Source organism: Oryctolagus cuniculus, chromosome 10, assembly GCF_051225735.1.
Source record: "Oryctolagus cuniculus isolate XC-2025 breed Fujian yellow rabbit chromosome 10, ASM5122573v1, whole genome shotgun sequence".
NCBI classification, from domain to species: Eukaryota; Metazoa; Chordata; class Mammalia; order Lagomorpha; family Leporidae; genus Oryctolagus; species Oryctolagus cuniculus.
The window spans coordinates 111,418,571-111,431,787 of NC_142876.1; the positions used below are offsets into that span (position 1 = coordinate 111,418,571).

Consider the following 13,217-nt stretch of genomic DNA (forward strand, 5'->3'; position numbering starts at 1 on the left):
ACCTCGGTCTTCCTCCCTTCTCTCCACTGTGCAAGCATTTGCACCTCTTCTCACTGCTCCTTCTTGGGAAGGTAATTCCCCCTCCTCCCAAGGCTTATTTCCCCTCTTCAGCTGTTCCTAGTTTTCTTCCAAGTGCCTTTTGCCGTGGAGATTTTTTTTCTAGGGTGGTGTTCCCTAACGATGGCTCCAATTTGGTAGATAACTCCTGAACAGACTCCCAGCTTGGTACGGACTCTTCCCTTCTCCTGGGAGACAGCTGCAAGGTTATAGAAAACTGCATTTCCCTTTACCAGCTCAGCTTCCAACCAACTGTCCTCGTTTGAACAAAAGCCAAAGACCCTTCAAAAAGCTGTTCACTCCCGCTTCAGGTTGGATGACAGCCTGGCCATCACTTACTACCCACTCCCCAGTGACCACCCTGAAGCCTAGTTCCACAAGGTCTCCCAAGCCCTCAACAGGGTTGCTCCAGTAGCCTCAGTGCCACCAGACACAATCAAGATGGAGAATACCCAGCATTTAGCCTGGAACCCACCTCATACTTGCAAGTAGAATGGGCTCCTTGGTGGGGCCACATAATGGAGAGAATGCAATTAAGTGCTCACATTGCATTTTCTCTTCTCTTTCTTTATAGCAATTTGATTATGAAAAACTTGAAAATGAGGAAAAGAGTACAAAGCATACCCATGCCTTCATTTGTTGTCCAGATTCAACTGCTATTAACATTTTGCTGTATTTACTTTCTCTTTCTCATCCCCCATGACACTGCTAAACTGAAAAATAGTTATTGTGATATCTCCAAAATAAAAGGATGGTCTTCCGCATTGACCATTATCTTAGCTGTGAAAACGGTCAGTTCCATATCATCCAGTACTCACTTTTCTCTACTCAGGTTTATATAAATATCCTCAGAATATTTCTTACATATCTTTTAAAAACTAGGACTAATCAATAATGATGCATTATAGTTGATTGTTATGACAGCTGACTCATTTTAAAAAAGAAATAGATATTCTTGATTCTCTTTTAATTTGGATTGATTTCAATGCTTTCCTCTTTTTATCTATAGCAGGGTGATGTATCAACTGTGTTCATCTTATGTGCACAGCTCAGTGCATTTTTCCTCTTGATAAAATTCACTCTTCAAAGCATCCAGTTCAGTAGCTTTTAGTAGAATCACAAGCTTGTGTGACCATAACCACTAATTCCAGAACGTTTTCCTCATTCAAGAGAAACCCCTTAAGCATCAGTTATCACTCTCCACTTCCCCTTCCCCACAGCCTCCACAGCCACCAACCTACTTCCTATTTCTGTGCATCTGTTGTGGATGCTTCATAGTAGTGCATGGCTTCTTTGACTTAGCATAGCATTTTCAAGGATTTTCCAAGTTATAGCCTGCGTCAGATTTCATTCTTATGAATGGTGACATAGTGTACCATTGTATGGACATACCACATTTTGTTGGCTTGTGCACATTTGAGTTGTGTTCACTTTTCAATTGCTATGACTGATGCCATTCTAAACATTCACTTACAAGTTTGTGTGTAGGCAAACGTTTCATTGCTCTTGGATATAGAACTAGAAGTCCAATTGCCATGTCATGTGATGACTTTGCATGTAAATTTTGAGGAAATATCAAACTTTGTTCTGTTAGCAGCTGCCCACTTTACATTCCTGAGCAGTGCATGAGGGGCCACCTTCTACACATCCTTGACAGCATTGGTTAATTGTCTTTTTAAAAATTACATCCATCCTAAGTAGATGTGATGTGGTGACTCATTGTGGTTTTGATTTGCAGTTCCCTACGGATTAATTATGTTGAGCATCTTTTCATGTGCCTATTGGCCATCTTTGGAGAAACGGCTGTTCAGACCCTTTACCCATTATTAAATTGGGTTGTTTTCTTTTGTTGTTGAGTTGTATGAATTTTAAAAATACATTTCAGTGCCTGCCTCTGCAGCACATACACTAAACTTGGAATGATACAGAGAAGATTAGCATGGCCCCTGTGTAAGGATGATACACAAATTCATGAAGCATTCTATATTTTAAAACTCTATGTATATATTCTAGATATAAGTCTTGTGTAGGATATATGATTTATAAAAACATCCTTTCATTCTGTAGATCTTGATCATTTTCTTGATAATGTCTTGCACACACACACACAGAAATTCAGTCTGGTAAAGTCCAGTGTATCTGTTTTTTCTTGTGTGTGTGTGTGTGTGTGTGCTTTAGGTATAAGATCTAAGAAACTATTGACTAATCTAAGGTCATGAAAATTTGCGTCTGTATATCCTTATAATAGTTTTATAATTTTAGGGTTTTTTAATTTTAGTTTTTACATTTAGGTATTTAATCCATTATGAGCTAATTTTTCTGAGCTTGGCTTAAAACTAGGATTCAGCTTTATTATTTTGTGTGTTAGCATCCAGTTGTCCCACATCATTTGTGGAAGAGAATGCACTTTCTCCCATTGAGTGGTCGTAGCACCCTTTCAGAAAAACAATTGACCATAAGTATATGGATTGATTTCTGGATTTGAAATTCTTTTCCATTGATCTCTGTATTCTCTCCATGTCAGCATCACACAGTCTTGGTTACTGTGGCTTTGCAGTAAGTTTTTAAATTGTTCAGTGAGTCCTCTAAATCTGTTCTTCTTTTTAAACATGATTTTGTGTATTCTGGGTCTCTTCCATCCCTGTATGAATTTTAGAATCAGCTCATCTATTTAAGCAACAATCCTGGGATTCTGATAGGGATTGCATTGAATCTGTGGGTCAAATTGATGAGCATTGCTGTCTTAACAGTATTACAGCCTCTGATCTGTGAACCTGGGCATCTTTCCATTTATTTTGATCTTTAATGTCTTTCAGAAATATTCTGTAGCCTTTAGTTGCAAATCTTATACTTAACTTTGTGAAATTTATTCTTACATATTTTATTCCTTTGATGGTATTGCATATGGAATTGACTCTTAATTTCATTTTTCATTGTTTATTGCTAGTGTATAGAAATGCAATAGATTTTTATATTGATTTGTGTCCTGCAGTTTTACTGAGCTCACTAATTCACGCTGATAAAGTTTTCTGGTTTTGTCTTGTCGGATTCCCTAGGATTTGCTATATACAGATTTCCCCTGACTTAAAATGTTTCAGCTTTGTGATGATGCAAAAGCAACACACATTCAGTAGAAACATCCCTTGGAATATTGATCTTTTCTCAGGCTATCAGTATGTGGTACCATCCATCTTGTGCTCCTGGGCAGTGGCAGCAAGTATAGTGCCCAGTCAGCCACTGACTCACAAGGGTGAACAACCGACACTCTGCCGTGTTTGGCAGGTTAGGTGTATTCAGTGCATTTCAAATTGGGATATTTTCAACTTAGGATGGGTTTATTGGGATGTCACACCATTATTATATAAGTCAAGGAACAACACTCTTACATTAATTTATTTTCAGTTGGTCCAGCTTTTCATTTTGGGGATTTGTCATGCTGTTGTGAAATGTCACAATTTGTTGATGGATATTTGAGCTTTTCCAATTTTACCTTTTATGAATAAAGCTGCTATGAGCATTCTTGTCTATCTATTTCTTATCTATTTGTCTAGATAATTAAGGGTGTTTTTTTTTTTTTTTTTTGGAATACAAGGTCCTGCCAAACAGTCTTCCAAAGAACTAACCCCATTGAAGTTCCAGTGTTAACTTCGTGGGGTTTCATTTCTTGCACATGCTTCTCAGCACTGGGTAATGCCACTCTTCTTGACGTCAGCCACTCCAGAGGGTGTGTAGTGAGATCTCGTGCTGTTTTAGTCATTTCCCTGATGACTATTGATGCTGAGCACATGATGGTCATACACATATTGGCCAATTATTTTCTATTTTATGATGTCAAACCTATTTCTAAACTTAGTTGTATTTTTTCTCTTATTGATTTGTGGGGGTACTTTATATATTCTGTGTATGTATCCTTTCTTACCTATGGGATTACAAACACCTTCCTCTAGTTGATAGCCTGTCTTCATTTTCTTTGTGGTATATTCTGGTGAGCAGCTCTTAGTTTTAATGGAATCAAATTTATCAATCTTTTCTTTTATGGTCAGCAATTTTTATTATTTAAGTAATTTTTGCCTATTTCAAAATTATGAAATTATGGCATGCTTGTTTTATGTAAAAGTAGTATTAGATTTACATAAAAGTTGCAAAAATAGTGCAGGGAATTTATCTATACTCGTGTAGCTTCCCCTAATTTTTATTTATTTATTTATTTATTTTTGACAGGCAGAGTGGACAGTGTGAGAGAGAGACAGAGAGAAAGGTCTTCCTTTGCCTTTGGTTCACCCTCCAATGGCCGCCACGGCTGGCGCGCTGCAGCCGGCATACCGCACTGATCCGATGGCAGGAGCCAGGTACTCATCTGGTCTCCCATGGGGTGCAGGGCCCAAGCACCTGGGCCATCCTTCACTGCACTCCCTGGCCACAGCAGAGAGCTGGCCTGGAAGAGGGGCAACCAGGACAGAATCTGGCGCCCCGACTGGGACTAGAACCCAGTGTGCCTGTGCCGCAAGGTGGAGGATTAGCCTAGTGAGCCGCGGCGCCGGCCATAATTTTAATACCTTACAAAACTATAGTACGGTGATCAAAGTAGGAAACAATCATTGTTTTGTTTTAGAAGTTTTATTATCTTTGAAATTACGTCTTTGACCCATTTCAAATTAACTTTGTTTATGATATGATGCAGGGGCCTCTTAGCTGTTGTGTGTGTGTGTGTCTGTGTATGTGTGTAAATATCCCTGTGCTTGTCACCAGTGGCAGGGGGTGGGTGGGTACTGGAGCCAATTTCCTGGATTCTTCTTGGGTTAATATAGAAATAAGAAGCTGGGAAACAAGTTACAAAGAAGCAGATACTTTTATTTTCTGTTTTGCAAAGCGACAGAAAAAACGTCATTGGCCCAGAGTAGCTGAGAAAGAGTGCCCTAGATAGGACACTGGTTTTCAGAAAGTGTACCGGGTTTTTAAGGTCTTGCTGTGTTTGTATGGGGTCCTTCTGTGGGGGCACCTATTAGATGGGGATTTCACATGATGTATGCTCATTGGCCTGGGGCTCATGGACATAGCGGGGGTCTCTTGGAGATAACCTAAATGGGATTTGCTAAGAGCCAGCTTCCTCTTTGGTGGACCCAGGCCCCCTGCTGCTAGTTTTGGGTGGTAGATTACAACTATCTTGAAGATGTCGTCAAAACTACAGGCTCATATGCAGAACAGGATGTTAACAGTAGGGAGAGGTGAGAATAAGTCTTAGAGCAAACCTCCTGGTCACCATTTGCAGCCTGCTTGCACAAGACATTCTACCAATGTCTGAGCAGCCAACAGTTACCCAGCTCCACCGGACAGCCTCAGAGCTGCAGTAACACTTACTGAAAAGCATGTTTGCATATTGAGTCTCTGGACCTTTTATTGAAAATCGTAGTGAGTCTGTTTATGGACTATACTTTGCTTCATTAGCCTGCTTGCTTACTCTTGCATAAATAACATACTGAGTTATTTGTTATAGTGATTCTTAAAATCTGGTGGCATAAATTTTTCAACTTTATTCTGTGAGATTGTCTTTGATATTTCTGTCTTAATCCTGCTGTGTCAGTAGTTCATTGAGCAACACAGTGAATGTTAAAGATGTTAAATCTGAAGGAGTTACTCTTCAAATTGATAGGTCACACCAAGTGTGTAGCAGAACAAACTACCATGGAACAATAACAAATCATAATTACATTCCAGTGACATGTCAAAATATGAAAGAGCGAAAAAGTACTATTACTTATCAAGAGATTAAAAAGGACTGTTTATGAGCAAACAGATCCCAATACAAATCACAGTTCTCAGCAGCAAAAGTAGAGGCAAGAGGCAAATTAAACAATATTTTCAAAGTGGTAAGACCAAGTAATTTTGAATCTAGAATTCTATACCCAGCCAAACTATCAATCAATTTATAAATAGGTTTTATAAAACCTTCTAAATTTTTCCATGCATACATACTTATAGAATGAATAACAAGGGAAATTACAGAATTATAGAATAAAAACTTTTAAGGAAATGAACCCAGAAAGAATTTATGTAAGTTGGGCATTTAGTTCAGTGGTTAAGTCACTGCTTGGCATGTACGCCATTCCATATTGAAGTGCCAGGTTTGAGTCTTGGTTCTGCTTCTTTTTTTAAGATTTATTTATTTATTTGAAAGGTAGAAAGAGATACAGAGAGAGAGAGAAAGAAAGAGAGAGAGAGAGAGAGAAAGATTGATCTTCTATCTGCTGATTCACTCCCCAAATAGCTGCAATGGCTGGGTGAGGCCAGCCTGAAGCCAGGAGCCAGAAGCTTCATCCAGGTCTCCCACGTGGATGCAGGGGCCCAAGTACCTGGGCCATCTTTTATGGCTTTCCCAGGCATATTAGCAAAGAGCTGGATCAGAAGTAGAGCAGAGAGGACTTGAACCAACATGCATATGGGATGCTGACGCTGTAGGTGGAGGCTTAACCTTCTGTGCCCTGCTGGCCCTGCTCCTCTGCTTTTTCAGCTTCTTACTAAAGTGCACCCTAGGAGGCAGCAGGTGATGGCTCAAGCATTTGGGTCCCTGCCACACATGGGGGAAACCCAAATGAAGTTCTAGCCTCCTGGCTTTGGCCTGTCCTGTCCCTAGCTATTGTGGGCATTTGGGGAGTGAATCAGTGGATCAAAGATCTCTGTGTGTCCATGTGTTTCTCTGCCTTTAAAATAAAATTAAAATAAATTTTAAAAAATAATAAAAATTATATAAGTTGAAACATAACTGTGAACTGAGTCACTGGTGAAAGTTATTGTTAAATCTGAATAAGTACGTCTTCAAAAAAAGTGCTAAGATTCCAAACATCAGGATAGGATGTTAGGGATATATGAGAGGATAATTTAAGAATGGTGCAAAGAATCTTGTTTCCTTGGAGATAGAATATAGCTGTTGATTTACTAATTTAAGGTGAGCCAACATGAACGGAGTAAGATTATTTATTGAAAGATAAATACAGCAATACCAAAAGCTAAACAAAAAGTGTGTATTGTAATTCAGCCCATAATTAAGCAGAAACTCTTCTGAAGAATGTAAAGTATGTCAGTCAAGGTTCTGGTGTGAAACATTCACATGACTAATAAAAGAATACTAAACATGTATTGAATGAACTGTTTTCAGAGGCTCAGGAAAGAGGCAGCCCAGAAGGAATGGAAAAGCCCCCAGGGACTGTAGGCAGTGGGGAGCCACTGCCATTTCTGGCCTGGAAAGGTCAGGGAAGGCAAGCTACTGTCAGTACCCAGGGGGAGCCGAGGCCTGTTGCAGGATGCTTGCACCTGTGGCCTTGGGTTCACCATATGAAGGATTTGAGTAATACACATAAAATTTGCCTTTGTTTAAGTTTTCACACGCACACAGTAGTATGGTGCTATGAGTAGGAGAGTGGGAATTAGTGCAAAAGACGCGAGTGCAAATTCTGTACCCCTCCGTAGCTTCCCAGCATTGGGTAGATATCCTCGTTTGTAAAATGGGAACAGTAGCACACGCCCAGCCCAGGGTTAGCACAAATCCTAATAGGGTGCAATGGGAGACCAACTCTATCCTCTGTCCAGCCCTCATCTCAACAATACGGACAGATGGACAGAATGTTACCTTCTAAATGTTTACCAGAAGTGGCTGCTGATCACCATTTAGGACAATCAGGTAGACATTTTACTGTTGATTTAGGGACTTCTTGTGATCTTGGGGGGTTCGTATCAATTCCACCCAAAAGTGGGGTTCCACAAGTTACACAGGTGAAGTTTCTGGCTCTCATGGATTGTGTTAATGTGGCTCTCACAGGGTGATCAGTGCAGCAAGCACTCGAGTAGTGCCCAGAACAGAGCCTGGCACAGGGTGAGCTTACAGGGGTCACTAGGCAGGTGCCACATGATTGTGCCCAACAGTTCACACACATTGAGAAGGCTGAATTTTCTTCCTAAGAGGTGGCCCAATTGTGTGTCAGAGCTGCCAAACTGCTTTCTTGCTCCAGAGACAAGACCAGCGTCTTTGGCCCATCCACAAGGCCCCAGCAGGTGCAGCCTCTCTGCTCTAGCTTCCTCTATATTTTGCTGCTCCCTCCTCACTGGTGTCCCCTCCTTTCTAAGCCTGTGGACCATCTCTCGCCCATGTTTTCTGGCTGAGGCCATAAATGGTCAGATTTAGCTCTAAGCCCCGGCTCCAGGAACGCTTTGTGTTTCTAGCATACCATGATGACAGACTTCCGCTCACTCTCTGCCTTAGCCTTTAACAATGTCATGACTCCTCAATCTGGGGGATAAACAAAGGATCCAGTCAGCCCTACCAGCATCTCCGCTCCTGGATCCTGTGCAGTCAGAGCCAGGCTGCCACGTTGCAAGATCCTACAAGGGACATCAGCACTCCACAACATCTCTTTCTGGAAACGGCATTGCCCAGGAGTGGCTGCTGGTGCTCTGTGGCAGGACTGCTGTGCATCTGGGGGCAGCGTGGCTGGACCTGGGACTGCAGTGACCTAGAGCACCCTGACATCTCTTAAGAGAGCATTTTAGCAGCTGTTGGCAACACCTCATGCATCCCAGGAACTTGGCTGGAAAACCGAATGTGTGAGGCAGGAAGAAGAACAACTTGAGCGGATGGGACCAGCAGGGTGCACAGGAGTGCCTGTGTTGGTTGGGCCAGAGCCCAACATCAGCTGCTCCCTGATGCTGCCCTCTGTCTCCCCTCCCCTGTTATGTCCCTTCCTCCCCTCTCCCCCTGCCCCTTTCTCAGCAGTTCAACCTAGAGAAGCCTACTCTGCGTCCTCTGCAACATGTGCCCCTTGGCCGTGGGCTCCGCCTGGCTCCTGGAGGCAAGGATGCCCCTCTTTCCCTGAGGACTGACAGCTCTCTCCTCGCAAGGAGGGCTAGGCCTGGATATTCAGGGAGATCCCCACGGCAGTGTCCTCTAGGTCTTCTTGTAGATTCTGCTCTGGGGACAGTGTCCTAAGAATTTTTCCTCCAGACCTGCCTCAGGAGTCCTAAAGTCCTAGATAAAGGCAACCTGAAGCCCTATGTGGTCTTATAAGCAAGGAGGGAGTGGGGTTTTGTCGAATGGAGCCACGATGGATGAACAGCCGACTCTCCTCCAACAGCAAGGTCAGCTCTGGTTTTATCTACAACCTTTGAAATGCTAGTGGTAAAAGCCTTTCTTTAGCAAATTAATGTAGAAAGTCACAGTTCCATTCTTTTTAATATCTGATGTTTTGAAACGTATGAGTGAAGTGGACCATTTTTACATATAGACAGTCTCAGATTTACTATAGTTCCACTTTGGATATTTCAGCTTTGCCACAGAGCTAAAGCAATAGAAACTCAGTAGAAACTGCAGTAATTTAAATTGTGCATTTCTCTCAAAGTAGATATGCAGTGATGATATGAGATCAGCAAGGCAAATAGCCAATGTTCCACAGTGTGCCGTGTGGCTCAGCTGCAATGTTCAAGTGTATTACAGGCATATTAGAGTGGGGGGAGACCGGATGGAGCTCCTGGCCCTTGACTTTGGCCTGGTCCAGCCCTGGCTATTGTAGCCATTTGTAGAGTAAACCAGGGACAGAACATCTCTTTCTCTCTCTCTGTCTCTCCATCTCTCTGTCTCTGTCTCTCTCTCTCTCTCTCTCTCTCTCTATATATATATATATGTATATTTCTCTGCCTTTCAAATAAATATTTTTAAAACGAAGCTTAAGTGTATTAAATGCATTTTTGACATACTTTCAACTTACAAGAAGCTTGCCATGCTACCACCCATTGTAAGTCAGCTGCCATCTATAATGATCAGCGTTAGTTCACTTTGTAGCTGGCTTATGGCCCTTAGCCCGCTTTTGTTGATGGGTCCTTTCCTTCATGTGGAGTATGTTATGTTTCTGTGTTAGGTATTTTGGACATGGTAATTTTATATTTTATTTTTTAACCAGATACTTAGGTTTTTAATGTTTATTAATGTTTTTAATGTTTATTATTGATCTATTTATTTATAAGGTGGGGTTGCAGAGAAAGGGAAAGACAGATCTTCTATCTGCTGCTTCACTTGCAGTTGGCCACAATAGCTGGGGCTGAGCTGGAGCCAGGAACTTGGTCGTGGTTTGCCACTTGAGTGGCAGAGGCCAAAGCACTTGGGTCATCATCCAGTGCTTTCTCAGGCCACTATCAGGGAGCTGGGTCAGAAGTGGAGCAGCCAGGACCTGCGCTGGTGCCTAGGGGATGTTGGCATCACAGGTGGCTGCTTAACCCACTATGTCAAAACGCCAGCCCCTATTTTATTTTTATTTTTTTATCTACTTAAAAGGCAGAGTGGTAGAGAGAGAGAGAGAAAGAGAACGAGAACATGGGTGCTTGCATCCTCTAGTCCACCTCCCAAACCCACAAAAGCTGGGACTGGAGTAGGCTGAAATCAGGAGCCCACAACTCCCTCTGGGTTTCTCTTGTGGATTACAGGGCCGCCAGTACCTGAGCCATCATTTGATGCCTCCCAGGAGGCACCAGTAGGAACTTAGAGCAGAAGCAGAATAGTTGGGACTTGAATGGGATGTAGCTGTCCCAAGCGGCAGCTTAGTTCACTGTGCGCAATGCCTGTTTCCCAAACACTTAATTTTTTTTTCTTTTTAAAAAGATTTATTTATTTGTTTATTTTAAAGGCAGAGTTACAGAGAGGCAGAGACAAAGAGAGGCTTTCCATCTGCTGCTTCACTCCCCAAATGGCCACAATAGCCAGAGCAGGACTGATCTGAAGCCAGGAGCCAGGAGCTTCCTCCAGGTTTCCCATGCGGGCCTAGGGGCCCAAGGACTTGGGCCATCTTCTGCTCTCCCAGGCCATAGCAGAGAGCTGGATTGGAAGTGGAGCAGCCGGGACTCAAACCGGCACCCATATGGGATTCCGGCACTGCAGCAGCAGCTTTACCTGCTATGCCACAGCGCCGGCCCTGATACTTAACTCTTACATAGCCAGTTTTATCTTCCTGTATTTTGCTATGCTTGGTATCATGCACAGATGTTTTTCTCCATTATATAATACTGTTTTGTAAACCACCTGTAAATTCTTGCATGTTCATTCCATAGAGGATGCTCTGAACTTGCAGAAGGTACAGGTAGCATACATGGCACAAGCTACAAGTTCATGCACACAGAATGTTACATGTTTTCCTGGGCCTGAACTCATTTGCCACCCTCAGCTTGGTGTTGGGCGATTGAGGAAGAAGGATCCTCTCTGCCACTGGGGACTGTGGGCGTGTCAGGCTTCCTCAGCAGGTCCTGGCTTTCCTCTTGAATGCCTTTCTGGGAGCTCAGGGTCAGGTAGAGGGACAGGTGTCTTCACTGCAGGGCGCTGGTCGTCTGTGTCCTTAGTCTTTGTTCGCTGTGAGCTGCACAGAGGGAGGCAGGGAGAAATCCTTCCACCCTCACCCTGGCCCCCGTCTTCTCCCAGCCCCTGTCCTAAGCAGTGCTCGTGTGCTGGCTGCTGGTGCTCGCATACACACGCCTCCTGCCTGGCTGATGTGCCCTCCGTGTAGCTGCACCCTGGAGCACTCAGCAAACCATGGAACCCATCGAGCGCTTGCTGTGGTTTCTGCAGCAGTTCCCACAGCTCTTGGACATGACCAGGGGCTAAGTTAATGATATTATGTCATCAATCATATTTTTATTATTTTTATTCGTTAGTACATTTGAAGTCCTAGCCTTCATAATGGAACATTATCCACCCCTAAAAAAGAATAAACTGTCATTTGCAGCCAAATAGATGGAAGCAGAGGGCATTATGTTGAGTGAAATACTTCAGACTGAGAAAGTCATGTTCTGTCTCACACGTGGAAGTCAAAAAGAAATATCGATGTGAATGTACAGTAGTGATTGCTGCAGGTTGGGAAAGGTGGAGGCGGGAGGAGAGGGGAGGTTGGATGAGGGGCACGAGCACACAGATAGGTAAAGAGGGGTTAGCGCCAGTGTGGCATGGTGGGATGACAACAGTTCACAGTGACACATTATGTATTTTATGAATAAATCCGGGAGGAGATCCTCAAGGCTTCAGATGCAGCGTAGTGATGAGCATAGTAAAATGTTGATTATCTCGATCAATACACATTGTATACCTTTCCTGAAATATCGTATTGTACCACATACATGTATACAATTATGTCAAAAATGTTATAAAAAATTGAAAGAGATGGAAATTCTAACTAACATAATTTGATCATCACACATCAAATACATGTAAGGAGCTATCACAGTGCACCCCCAAAATATGTACACTTAAAATAGTAATTTAAAAGACAAAACGACCAAGCTCTCTCTATATGTGTGTGTGATACATTTCATGTGTTTTTTCAAAACTGATAGCATCAAGTTTTTCATGCTGCTATTTTTTACTATTTCTATTATCTGCTACATCCTCTTTTTTTTTTCTGATGTCGAATGCATTAAAGGAAGAAAGGAAAATCTTATTCTGAATTTGTCTATTTAGAATCTGCTTTTGACTCTGATTCTTTCCTGTACTTTTTGCAGTGTCTCCTTATATCTTCATTATTCAATATGAGCTTATTTGTTTTGTAACTTCTTAAAGATGACATTTACTCAATTCATTTTTAGCCTTGATTCTTTTCCATTATAAATTTTTAATGCCATAAAGCTCTCTCTAAATATACTACTATAACTGCATCCTACAGTTATGATACATGCTATTTTTATTTCTGTGTCTTTAAACAATCACTATTAAGGGAAAATCAAGTAAATTTTGTTTGTCTTCTTGCAGCTTGACAATCAAAATGATCTTTGTAGTTTAGAAAAAAGGGCCTCATATGGATTTCTCTCCATAATAGTCCAATTACAATTGCTGTTATAATGGGCTACAAATGAAAACTGAAATCATGTTTATATAGCATAAATAGGTCATTAGTATGAAACTTGTTCATGTCTAAAGTTCATATACCAATAATACATGCACTACATTAAAAACTAGATTCATCAAGGAACACTTTGAACAACACTTGAGTCTCTTAAATAGCAGTAACCTCCATAACACTGGTCAAGAGAGATAATTAAAAACACACTTTGAAGGGAATAAAAAACTTCCCAAGTTTCCTGGGATAACTGCAGAATTTGAAATAACTGATCTGTCAGAAGGTTGAATTAACTTTAAAGAA

The 13,217-nt window shown here is 41.8% G+C and overlaps 1 non-coding gene across 1 annotated transcript; it reads left to right on the forward strand.

Annotated features, from left to right (window-relative positions):
• The first annotated feature begins 1,941 nt into the window (after nucleotides 1-1,941).
• Nucleotides 1,942-2,048, forward strand: LOC127492527 (U6 spliceosomal RNA). Its single transcript, XR_007922042.2, has one exon. It is a non-coding gene; the product is annotated as a U6 spliceosomal RNA (small nuclear RNA).
• The last annotated feature ends 11,169 nt before the right edge of the window (nucleotides 2,049-13,217 follow it).